Raw genomic sequence first — 13217 nt, forward strand, 5'->3', positions numbered from 1 at the left:
CGTTCTCTTGGCACAACCTGGGGATCCAATGGGTACCTAAACCCCCACATTTTCCTGATCATAACAGTCCTTGGTATCTTCTAGTGTTAGGTCTCCAAGGGGAATGGGAAACTGACCAGTAAGATGAGCTAACTCAGCTGTCACCACCAAATCATTTCTTTCTCTCCCTGCATATCAGCCACAAGGGTTACTCACCAATCATCTGGCTGAAATACAGGCTTTTAAAGCACGCTGCCTCCTACAGAAATTCAGTTTGCGCTGAGCTCCAAGTTGACCTCTTTTTCAATCTCCTGAATTTAAAATTAATGCAGCATCTCTGTTTACTGCATGAGTGAAGATTCCAAAACTCTGAAATGTAATCACATGCAAAATGTTAGCAGGGCAAAAGATCAAGGACGTGTATAAGACAATTTGACACATGCAGAGGCCAAGTCAGAAAGGTCAAGTCAGAAAATAAATTGCAACTAGCAAGGGCATGAAAGATCAGTGGGGCCACGCTTTATAAATATATTAGCAATGTGAACAAAGTGTAGACTCCTTAATTATTGTGGTTGCAAGGGAAATAAAATAAGAGATAGCAAAATGGTGGAGGTATTAAATATCTCCGTCATCCTAAGATATATATCCAGTGCTTGAAAAGTATTATTTTGACTTCAGCTTTGACCCCAAAAAAAATTTTTTTAAAGACTCCAATAATCAGAAGGCTAATTATTCAGTACGTGGAAGTAAAAGGAGATTCAGCCTGATTAAGAAATACTTTATCAACTGTTTACTGGCCATTTCTGGATGTCTCAAAGTCACTGCAACTCAACCTGTCCAAAACAAATTGATCACATTTCCATCAAATATTTCCTGTCACAGACAATGACACTACTATGCATTTTCCCAAATCTTGGAGCCTTGAAATTTTGAATTACTTGGACTCATCTCCCTCCCATCTTTAATGTTTTTTGTCAACAACAGCTTTCCTTTTTTTTTATGTCCTTCAAAGCATCTCTTGATCTATCTCTTTCTCTGTATCTACTGCTTTTTAAAAAAATCTTTCACTTCACAGTTTAACTCCCGTATCCTCTATGCTTGCCTCTCAGGATCCACTTTTTTTTAAGTAGGCTCCACGTCCAGCATGGAGCCCAGTGCAGAACTTGTACTCACAACCCTCAGATCAAGGCCTGAACTGACATCAAGAGTCAGACGCTTAACCAACAGAGCTACCCAGGTACCCCAGGATCCACTCATTTCTATACCACATCTCTTGAGGCAGTTCTTTTTCCAAACCACAAAAAGTCTCTCTTCTATCTCAACAACTCTTCCCCCTCCTGCACAGTCTATACAAGATAGGGAAGCTTAGATGATGTGATTTGTCAGCTCAGTTCTCTCCTTTTTTTCCCAGTCAATACTTGCCTCTCAGAATTCACGGTTCTCCCTCCCCCATCAGAGGCATGCTGTTTCTTCAAGGACCTAAGCAGACACACACACTGAATAGGAGCTCTGCTTTGACCAAGACTCAGGGACCTTGTGCCTCAGGTTTTAGCTCTGGTGTCCAAGGTCTGATTATCATCAGCCATTTTTTTATACTAAAACAAAACCTTTTATTAGAGTATTTCTAATATATATGAAAGCAAAACAATATTTGAACTCTCACATGCCTATTACTCTGTCCCCTATAATATTTATTCATGGCTGGTTCTGCCCCATCCATACCTTCTGTATACCTCCCTTCTGTATTATTTTGAAGCAAGTCATTGACATTATTCTGTAAATGCTTCAGTTTGTAACTCTCAGAGATGAGAACTCTTTCATTTAAAATGTAACTACAGTACCATAAAAAAACAAATTCTTAATAGCAAAATCTAGTGTTCATATTTCCGATTGCTTCAAAAATTATAATTTTAAAATTTTTATATTGTTTGAACATGATCCAAATAAGTCCACACGTTGTGATTGGTTCATATGTCTCTTAATTTATAGATTTCTCTTTCTTCCGTCTCTCTCTCCTTCATTCTTGCATTGATTTTGTTGAAAAAACCAGGTTATTTGGAGTCTTCTATCTTGGATTTTGCTGATAGCATTCCATTCTTTTGTCCTCTGTATTTCCTATAAATTGGTAGTTCTGGAAGCGCCATCAAATTTAGAATTTTTTTTTTTTTTTTGAGGCGAGGGTCAAGACTACTTCCTAAGGAAATGATGAGTTTATTAGTTTCGAGTTTTGCCTTTTAAATCAATCATTAGCCATTTGGATCCCTTTGAGTTCTGGTATTGAAAACAAAAGCAGAAGACAGGGGCCACCACCAGCAGCAACAATGACACTGAGCAGAATTTAGCATGAGACATTGTGCATGTTTTTGTGACAAGATACGTGACACCGGCTTATATCACCAAAAGCCCACATTCTCAGTGACTTAACACAGGGTTTATTTCTCTTTCGTGTCACAGTCCCACACAAGTCAGTGGGGCAGGGTGAGGAGTGGGGAGCAAGAAGCAGTAGTTTCGGGTTCCAGGCAGGGGAAATAGCTAGAGAACTCTCAAAAGCTCCCATGAGGGAAAAAATTAGAAATAGAGGACATTCACACTGCAACAGGACATCAATGACAGTTTACACTTACACCAGCCCAGAAGACTTAATTCCCTGACTCCCTCATCTGTGTGGCCCAACACTGAGCCACAACAGCCACTAGTAAGAGGTGGCAGCTGGAGGGTGAATGCTGGAAGGGAGAAGTTGACAACCTCCTTTACTATAGGTTTCCAAGCCTGAAGCAGAACCAACCTGGGGTGAGGAAATGTTGTGGCCTGATTTAAAGTTTAAAGGTTTAATGTTAGCCCCACTGAAAAAAAACTGCTCTTATGAATAAAGAATATCATAAATGCTATAGGTGCTGCCTAAAGTTTCGTCCAGGAAGTCTGAGTCCTGAGTGTGTGTGCAGGGGCAGTGAGAGAAGGATGGAGTTGCTTCCTCCTCGTGGTCTCCACATAGGGTCCAGCTCACTCAATAAATCAGTTTCCAGTTCACTTAGCCTGCTCTCCTGACCTCTTCATTTGACCCCTACTCCTGTCCTCAGACCCAGGAGTATGTTGACTATATATTCACCTGTAAGTTCACCTTTAGATACTTGCTATACTCATTTGATAAATATTTATTGAGTATCAACTATGTGCCAAGTACTGCTCTATTGAGAACAAGAGGAAAATAGCTGCTTTCATGGAACAAATATACAGAACAATGTTAGGTACTATAGACACCGTGATGAGTTTGTCATGCGTCTATTTGGCTGTGCCGAACTACATTTCCCAGAGTTCCACTTCTCGTGTTTTTCCCGTTAGACCAGAGGAGGATTCTTTGGAGATGTGGAGAGCTGAAGGGGAGCAGCAGCCCCTCCCTGTGTAACTCAAACAAGTTGTTGATGATCTGCTGAGTTACTCTGGCTTGAAGCAGGAGCTGGGACTACCTTTCCTGATCTTCCTTCTGCTTTGATACCTGGGCCAGGTTGACTCCTGGCCAGGTGTGTGTGTGTAGTTTCCTGATGAAAGGTTTTGGTTTCTGCAACATACACTTGTCTTTAAGGTCAGAGGCCAAAAAATGGACACAGGTTTCAATCTGTCCTTGTGGGGTCCCAGCCAGCCCTTGATCTGTCCACTCTATATCTGCCTTGGCCTCCTGACTGTGGTCCTGAAGATATCAAGCTCCAGCAACAGACACAGATATCATATGTATTTCTCTGTTTGAACCCTGAAAAATTCAAAGTCAGGTCAGTGAGGCATAGGAGAAGGTTATTTTAAATAGGGTAGTCAGGTATGTCTCTCTGAGGAGGTAACATTTGAGCAGACACCTGAATGAGCGAGTAAATGAGACCTCAGAGTATCTGGAAGGAAATCATTCCAACAGAGGGGATGGCAAGTGCAAAGGCCGTGGGTCAGGAATAAGTCAGCATGTTGGAGAAACAAGAAGTCTGCTATGACTAGATCAGAGAAGGAAGCACTCTGGCTCCTGGGTGAAGAATCGACTGGAGAGTGTCAAGGTGGAAACAGGGAGTCTGAGCAGGGGCTTAGACTATGTGGTATTTGCACAAGTGGTAGGTGTCTAGGTTCAATACATATTTTCAAAGTAGAGCTGATAGGAATTGTTGATGAAATGGATATGAGTGTGAGGGAAAAAAGAAATCAACAATGGTTCTTGGTGTTTTCCACTGAGAAACCATATGCTAACCCTGGGAGGATCTAAAAATACGGCCTCACCATCCTCAAGGAAACAATCTGTTGGACTATGTGCCTTTCTTCTGCACACGCCCCACACAGCATTTCCTCCCTCTCCAAACTCTTCCCAACTCCCCGTTTAAATCATTGTGTCTTCCATCTTCACTCAATTGTGAGCTCCATGGAACTAGGGATTTTATTTATCTTTTTTTGCTCCAGTCCACTTAGTGCAGTCATTTGTGAAGAATAGGGTTTATTTACATTTTTTTGTGTTGATATCTTGAAAAAGATTTGAAACCTACAAACTCTCATAAGCTACCCTAATTCTTTGAAATCACATCACAAAGTGGCTTTAAGGTTTTCTTTTTTGGAAAGTCAATATGTGCATTTGTTTGCATGGGCTGATTTTGTTCTTCTTCTGGCGAATTTCAGGGATATGCCAGGAATCAAAGATTCTAAGAGAGGAAATCCTTTTATTCCTGTCATTTACTTCACAAAAGAATTAGAATTTCTTTTAACAAAGTACATTCATATATTAGGCAGATTTTAGGCAACTAAATTCTAAACAAGCCAACCAAAGCCAATCCAAAATCTTACACATGTTGGGTATTAATTAACACAGTTAATTAAAGCAATTTAAAATCTCCCCTTCCTGATTCCATTAGCACTGGATTTTTCAACTAATAAAGAACCTTTCTTAAGTATTATGAATTGTTATGGAAATCACAAATTGCAGAGGCATTTATGAAGGAGAAATAATTTATTCATTAATTACTAAAATTCACTGACCATAAATTTGTCACCGAAATAAAACTGTGGCACTTATGCCCAGATGCACTCATAAATAACTAAATAATTAAACTCACAGCCTCAGAACAAAAGCCTCACAATGGGCACAATGAAGTCCAAATAAGTATCTCACAGGACAAAAATAGAACATGTAATAAAAATTATGCTAATCTGCATGTGACCCCTTCAGAGTTTTCATGCCAGCAGTTTCCAGAAATTGCACTTTGTCGTAACTTATTTCCTGTTCACTGTCCCTTAAGAGTGACAAAATATTTGGAGCATCCCGAGGCAGATATTGTCCCTGTCGACACTGTACTGGTTGCGACGATGAGGACTGTGGTCTTCCACACTCAGAACACATCCTTTCCTAACTCCTATCAGCATGGCCACAAGCCTCCTCCACTGGGCACAGAGGGGAAAGAAAGAGGGAGAGAGGAGAACCAGCATTTACCGAGTACCTACTACTCCGTAACTGTGGCTCTTGACACCTGGTTTAAATATATTTACTTAGTCCCCACAAGATTTTTTTCTCCATTTTCAAACAACAAAATTGACATTGAGGATTTAATTAGATTGCTCGACGTCGCTCAGGACAAGGTGTTGTGTCTCCAACTCTTTCTGACTCTCAAATCCATATTTTGGCACTTGAATTTGGCCTAAAGGTAGTACCTCAAGTCTCTCATTTGTACCCATCCTCTGAAGCATCCTCCCCAGACAGTCCTAGTGAGGCTGAAGCTCTGGGTCGGATCCACTGTGGACAGACCAGCCTGCTCAGAAGGCAGCAGCTACCCCTTTGCATCAAGCTATTTTCCTCAGGAACGTCTTCTCGCCTTCAGAGAGCAAATCGACGTATTGCAAGCAACTCAGAGACCTCTGACATGTGGGAAGCATGTTAACTGTCGGGTATTACGCACACATACCATGTTCTTCAAGGCTGTGTGAAAATATGGGGAAGGTGCCAGTCAGAATCAGAGGAGGAGCCCTTGGACGATGACCTAGATATAAGAAGAGTAAGTACCAAAACTATTAGTAATTTCTGCCTCTTCCTGCCCCACGTTTTTTTAATAAAAATAACTGGGCATGGGTCCACAGAACTTCAAGTTCTTATCCTTGCCCTCCCAGTTACTAGCTAAGTTACCTTGTTAAGACCCTTTTGGGGGGGGGGCGCCTGGGTGGCTCATTCGTTAAGCATCTGCCTCCGGCTCAGAGCGTGATCCCAGAGTCCTGGGATCAAGCCCCACATCGGGCTCCTCCGCTGGGAGCCTGCTTCTTCCTCTCCCACTCCCCCTGCCTGTGTTCCGTCTCTCGCTGGCTGTCTCTCTCTCTGTCAAATAAATAAATAAAATCTTTAAAAAAAAAAAAAGACTTTTTTTTTTAACCTCACAGAGCTTTTGTCTCTTCATTTGCAAACTACTGTCAATAAAGTCAACTTCAAATAGTTGTTAGAAGCTCAAATGCGAGTGTGTATATCTGAAAAGAAGTCAACAGGGTAAATCTAGCCCACATATATGTTTCATTTGAACAACAGAGCAGGGGTTTTTTAATGTGAATTTGAACTGAAGAGGGTAATGCATGTCCCAAATGACCATGCTCCCCACCACTCCCTAAGGTCTTATAACAGCTCCACTCACTGACACTGTCTACGTGCCCCTTGAGGCATTTAAGTTGGATCTGATATGTTTATATGTTTTCTGTGAACTCTGAGAAATTATTAAAATACTATAAATATCATGTATTTCTTTAAAGACAAAAATCATATCTTAATGTCATGTCTCATGTCATGATAGTTTACAACAGAATGCCAAACAGATACTGAGCTCTAGATAGAAGTTTCTGGAAATGAAATCATATTGGTGGGGTCTTGATGGAAGTGATGGGGAGAGTTCATCCTCACAAACCTGATCAAACTGCAAAACTTTTATTTCCAGGACCCAAGACACTAAGTAGCCTTCCTTGTGCTTTCCAGAAAACACTCAGATTGTTTTAAAGAAAGAATCTTAATGTTTGGCTTGGATTGGAAACTTGTATTTGTATGCTGCAGCAATGGTTCAGGTCACAGACGTTTTACAAGGAAACCAAATAAGTAAATCAATAGTACAGAAACAGTTTACCCCAGGGCCCATCTGCTACCCTGTGGTTCATTATAGTACTTAATATTGCCATGATTAGAGTTTCTCTCTAGTGAGTTTAAGGAATAAACAATATTTTGAATGTATGAAAAATTATTATGTATTCATCTGAACAACTTCCAAAGAATCTTCTATGCTGCACTGAGTACTGGGTATTGCATGGCACGGTCGGCGGGTGGGTGCCGGGGCCGAGGCTCGACCAGAACGTGCAGCATGAATTACAGACCAGGCGAGCTACGGGACAAGGAACACAAGAAGAATAGCTCTTTCAGTCCTACTATTTCCAACTTTCTTTTGCAGCTGAGTGCCTTTATTTCTATCTACCAGCAAAAGAATAAAATGTAAGTAAGAAAATTGTATGTTCTAGACCTTTTACCATTAATTTACATAAATGGAAAAAACCCACAAGTTTACATCAGTTCTACATCCTTATCCATAATTGGACAGTTTTCTCCAGTGGCTTAAATAATACCTTTCAGCCAAAGCTTTCGGATTGTTCCTTCTTATTAACTTTATTCCTCTTGGTCCCCTGTGAGCTGGGTTAATAACAGGAGCAGTAGAGTTTTTATGTTGCACATAAAAGGAGACAAAATGATTAACCCCAGGTCCCAATCCAATACTAGACACTGGACACTCTCCCCCCGGTTCTCTTGTTCTAGTCCCACATCCCATTGTTGAGTCACATACTGGAATTGCTAAGGATTGCAGTCAACGAGATGGGCTCCACCACACACAAGTGGTGCTCAACGCAGACACAAGTAGGAGAGAATACGTTTCAGCTGGGAGACTTCGGACAGTGTGTCTCAAGAAAAGGTTCATAAATCATCTGCTACTCTTCTTTTGACTCTGTGAAATACTGATGCCAGATATGCGGGCCATGAATCACCTGGAAATCTGGAGAGTTAATATAAAGAGGGTGAAAGAATCCGTATTTCAAAGCTTACATCCTCAAACATTATCTGTAGATTGCACAGATTTTCCTGCACATAAAGCAGCTACTATTTTTAATCATATATATCTTATATGTGCTGTTCTGGCTTATAAAATACCAATGATTTAATATATACATATATCTGTTTATATATATATATATATATATATATATATATATATATATATATATATGAAACCAATGATTTGAAATACTATTAAATTAATTGTGGCCTTGTAAATATGCATCACCCCAATTGTTACAAAAGTACAAATGCTCTTATACTGAGTGTATTGGGAAAAATGCAGTTGTAAGCAACTAAACAGTTGGGATACACTATCCTCAAGGATATGCTGAAGTCTATGTCACAAAATGCAATTGGATACAAGGAACTCGGTTTCTTTTTGAGTAATGAATACCTTGAAGCAAAATTTCACCCTTTCTACATTTTATTATTTCCTTTTATACCTTCCCATGCCCACTCTTCAAAAAGTTTTGTTTCCTGGGGCGCCTGGGTGGCTCAGTCCGTTGAGCATCAGACTCCTGATTTCAGCTCAGGTCATGATCTCAGGGTCGTGAAACCAAGCCCTGCCTCAGGCTCTGTGCTGGGAGGGCAGCCTGCATAAGACGCTCTCTCTCACTCTCCCTCTGCCCCTCTCCCACTTCTCCCTCTCTCTTAAAAAACTAAAACAAAAACGAAAAACAAAAAATTAAAACGAACAAAAAGAAAAAACTTGTTTCCTGAGAAACGTCTGTTAAATAATTTATTATTTGGTCTTTTCATAGTAGATCTATGCTTTTATTAGGATTTTAAATTTTTTAATTAAAAGTCTCTTTTCCCCATTATTTATTTTAGAGACATCTGATCGGACACTGCAGCTTTGATCTGATTTTTTAATTTTTTGAGATTATTTTTATAGCGATCACAGAATCTTCAACACTGGTTTTCTGCTTTAGAATCTCTGATAAACACAATGGGTATCTAATCACCATATTTATCTTTGTCAGTTTCTGACAACTAAGAACACTCTGCATCACTTAGTTTAGAAATAGTACTATAACCAGTGACATAGTCCTTTGTTTCAGAACTGGCTCCAAGCCAGGTAAGTATTATTGATTCTTCTGCAGAAAGAGTTCTATTTCCCAGAGTTTATTGAGGTAATCCCCAGGCAAACTCACAGGCATAAGTTGACTTCAGTATAGACTTCCCACTGGCCAATCTATTGAGTCAAAAACTGCTGTCCTACAATAGAAGGCCCGAGAAAAGGGCAGTTGTCATTTCGGGAATTGTACTGGTCTTTTTCTATTGTTAGGAAGTCTATGAGAGACTAGCAGTTTGGAAGAGAATAAATCAAAATTCTCAACCTCAAATTAAAAAAAAATGAGGCTGACTGTGGGATTAGGCATAAGTCTACCTACGGCAGCCATGGACTTGGCAGTGACCCACAGTTGGCGCTATTGGGATGGTTTCCATGTATCATCGTTTTTATTATAACCGTTACCATTTTACACATAGTGAAACCAAGGCTTAAAATATCACATTCTTGTTGGGCTTAATTATGAAGTTATTTCAAATGTGTGTGCACACATGTGCGTTCAGCAGACCTTGGGCAGGGTCTAGCATCTGTATTTTTTTAACCCATAGGATAACTCCAATAATTAGCCAGTTTTAGGTACCACTTACCTGCCCCTCTGTTCCAGGAATACCACATAAAATTTCATCATCCCCTAGTATTTTCCTAAGCACCCACCAGAATTGCCAATATGGTAGTCAATCCCAATCTTCTATGCTACCTGAAGTCCAGCCAAGATCTAATTTTACCACTTCTTCCTTGTTTGCTAGCAGAGAAACAGTAAAGTCCATGCTTGGACTAACCATATCCAATATTTAATTGATACTCTCTGCACAAGTTGCTTATGGTTATTATCTGATGATCACTATCTAGACCAGCCCAGTGGTTCAATATTTTCAATATTAACATCAGTACTGACCAATGAGTAAGGGACTTGGGGACATTTTGAGAGCTAGGCCTCCTATTTTGTGGCAGCTACAACAGATTCAAAGAAGCTGATGGAAGGGACAGGGACAGAGCGCCAGCCTTTGCTTTTCCCCTCTTGACTGCACTCCCAGTGCTAAGAGCTGTTCCCACAGTGACCGTTACACAGTGACAGGGTCAAGAGAAGGTTTGGGAAGATCATAAAAGCCTAGTGGACCTCAACTGGAGACTTACTTTTACTTGACGTTGAGCTGAGTCATTTCAGTTCAAAGTGATATGTTTTTTGTTGTTTGTTTTGTTTTCGTTCTAGAGATTACTGTCCAAAATAGTAACTTTTGTTCAGAATTAGCTGGGGTACCTACTCTTTTTAGAGATATGCATTCTACCAAGGTTTCTGCATCTTCTGGAGCTACTTAGCCACTTCACAGAGTTTCTGTGAGACCTCTAGCCTCAAACATTTCATGACTTCAGTAGAATTATTCAGATGTTCGGGGTTACAGGAAGACTCAGCGTGTGGAATAAGAAGACTTCCACCAGCTTCCCCACTCTACCTTCCTTATTCTTGCCATCATTACTCCTACCTTCTCTCCACATCCCAGCTCTGAAACCTCAAGGCCAAGGGGTACCAGTATCAGAGCTCTGGAGTCAGACTTGTCCAATTCAAATCCCACCCCAGGCAGCACTACACCCCTGGACAAGACTACTGACCATTACGTACGTCATTACATACATGGAAATGATAATGGTATCTACCTCACTGGGTTCCTGAGAGAACGACAGCACACTATGCATTAAAACATAGAACTGGGAACATTCCAGGTCTCATGAATGCCCCCTGGGGGACATACTGATGGTCCACTGAGCTACTGAAATGATGCTTCGGATCTGATCCCTGCTTCATCAATAAGGACCAGAAATGGAATCCAGGTAGTGAGAATTTATTAAGACTCAATTAAATACTTGGAGAAATCAAATACCAGTGATTTTAAGAAACTTGCAATCCAGTTAGGAACCTACTACAAACACATGAAACAGGAGATCTGAGAAACAATACACATAGTAACAGAATTAATAAAATAGAATATAAAATCTAAGAATTAATAAAATAGAATATAGAATATAAAATTAGGGGCGCCTGGGTGGCACAGCGGTTAAGCGTCTGCCTTCGGCTCAGGGCGTGATCCTGGCGTTCTGGGATCGAGCCCCACGTCAGGCTCCTCCGCTAGGAGCCTGCTTCTTCCTCTCCCACTCGCCCTGCTTGTGTTCCCTCTCTCGCTGGTTGTCTCTATCTCTGTCAAATAACTAAATAAAATCTTTAAAAAAAAAAAAAAGAATATAAAATTAATAAAATAGAATATAAAATCTACAGGCTCGTTCTGAGTTGAGTAGTGATATGTAAGGAAAGTATTGTAGAGGAGACTTTTGAACCTGACATGAAAAATGAGAAGTAACAGGTGAAGGGTAAGAGAGAAGGATGTTTTAAATGCTGGATAGTGTTAGGAAACATACATTGATTTACATGGTTGGAACAGGCAAATTAGCAGGTCCATGCAAAACCCTAGCTAAGGTGAGATGAGGGAGGGGAGGATGGAGATGAGGAAGGGCCAGAAAGAAGCATTTGTGGTGAATCCTAGGGCCACTCGCAGCTTACAGTCCCCTCTCCTTTGTGCACCATGTGGACATATAACAGCAGAGGAGCTGGAGAAAGAGGGCCTCTGAGAAGCAGTAGCCTTGTGGGAATGTAGGGTGTGGGCCTTGGAGCTCTGTGGGATGAAGGGAGATGAACAGGTGAATCTAATAATAGTCCAGAAATAATGTCATGACTTAATCTCTTACATACTAGCAATTTCTGTGGTTTTCTGAGATCGGAATCACTCCTACAAAGAGAGAAGTGTTTCCATGGTGTCGTCGTGCCTCTGGGTGATTGCAGTGATGGAGTGGGCCACGTGCACACACTCACGAGCCTGTGAGGGGAGAGAACTATGGGAATAAAAGCAGGGTCTGGCTTGGGGCAATTGGACCTACATTGAATCCTAGCTTTCCCAGCTGCTGGCTGAGTGACCTTGGGCAAGTTCCCCAACCTTGCGGAGCTTCGGGGTCCTTCTGGGAAAAGGACAGTGTGTTGTGCAGATTAAAGACAACATGTACGACACATCTCTTGCAGAAGGTAAGGGCTCAATAAGTTCTAGACACTATCGTGACCTACAATGTAGGCAACTCAACGACCAAACAACACTGAGGGCAGCCCAGAACGGAGAGTCCTCAAAGACCCTCTCGGAAAGCCCATATTTTATTTTATTAAAGCAAGTTTAATATATTTATATTTGTACTGTTCGTATTAAAACTTTGCATGGTTTACTTGCGTGGCCGAAACAAAACCCCTCAGGGGTTGTGTTTGCCTGCCCCCTGGTGGTATGGGAAGCCCACTTCAGGCATGAGGTGAAAAAACCTCATTTTGTTGATGAGAAACCAGAGGCCTGGCCAGGTAAAACGACTTCCCCAAGGTCACGGTGTTTTAAAAAGCAGAATTAGAGTCCAAACTTCATCACTCCTCCTCATGTTTTGTTCTAACCAGCTAGAAAGAGCTGAGGGAAGTTTCAGAAGGAAGTTTAATGGATACAAAGTACAGATATCCCTTTACTTCACCTCTCTTAAGCAATAAAACCATTTTCCTTTGGGAATGAAGGGGGTTTAAATTGCTAGGCCCTCCACCACCCGGTTAATCTTCCATGACACCAGGTACTAATGGTTGTGGGAAAACAAGAGGAAGTCTCTGGATGCTTGTGACTCGACAGGGCTGGGCTCCCCTGGGCAGAAAGAGCCAAGTCAGTATTGAGAAAATCCTGATTTAGGAGTCATGAAGAACATTTCTACCAGGAACTGGCCAAGATGAGATGGAAGAGATAAAAGCCCTCTCACCTGGGGTCATGGTGGGCTGGGGATGGTACCCTGGGTTTGAGGACAGTTAAACTGTTTGGAATCCCGGTTATGTCTCTCACTTGCTCTGTGGTCTTAAACTAATCTTCAGAGACTCAATTTTGTCACATGTAAAAGCCTAGTTTGAGAAAAAATAGGAAGAAAAAAGAACAATTATATTTGGGCACTAAACATCAAAATTTTCAAAAGTCAAAGTATTTTGTACATAACAGAGTTTTATATAAATACAAGTTGAGCCCATTGCAC

The sequence above is a fragment of the Ursus arctos genome, unplaced genomic scaffold, assembly GCF_023065955.2.
Source record: "Ursus arctos isolate Adak ecotype North America unplaced genomic scaffold, UrsArc2.0 scaffold_10, whole genome shotgun sequence".
NCBI classification, from domain to species: domain Eukaryota; kingdom Metazoa; phylum Chordata; class Mammalia; order Carnivora; family Ursidae; genus Ursus; species Ursus arctos.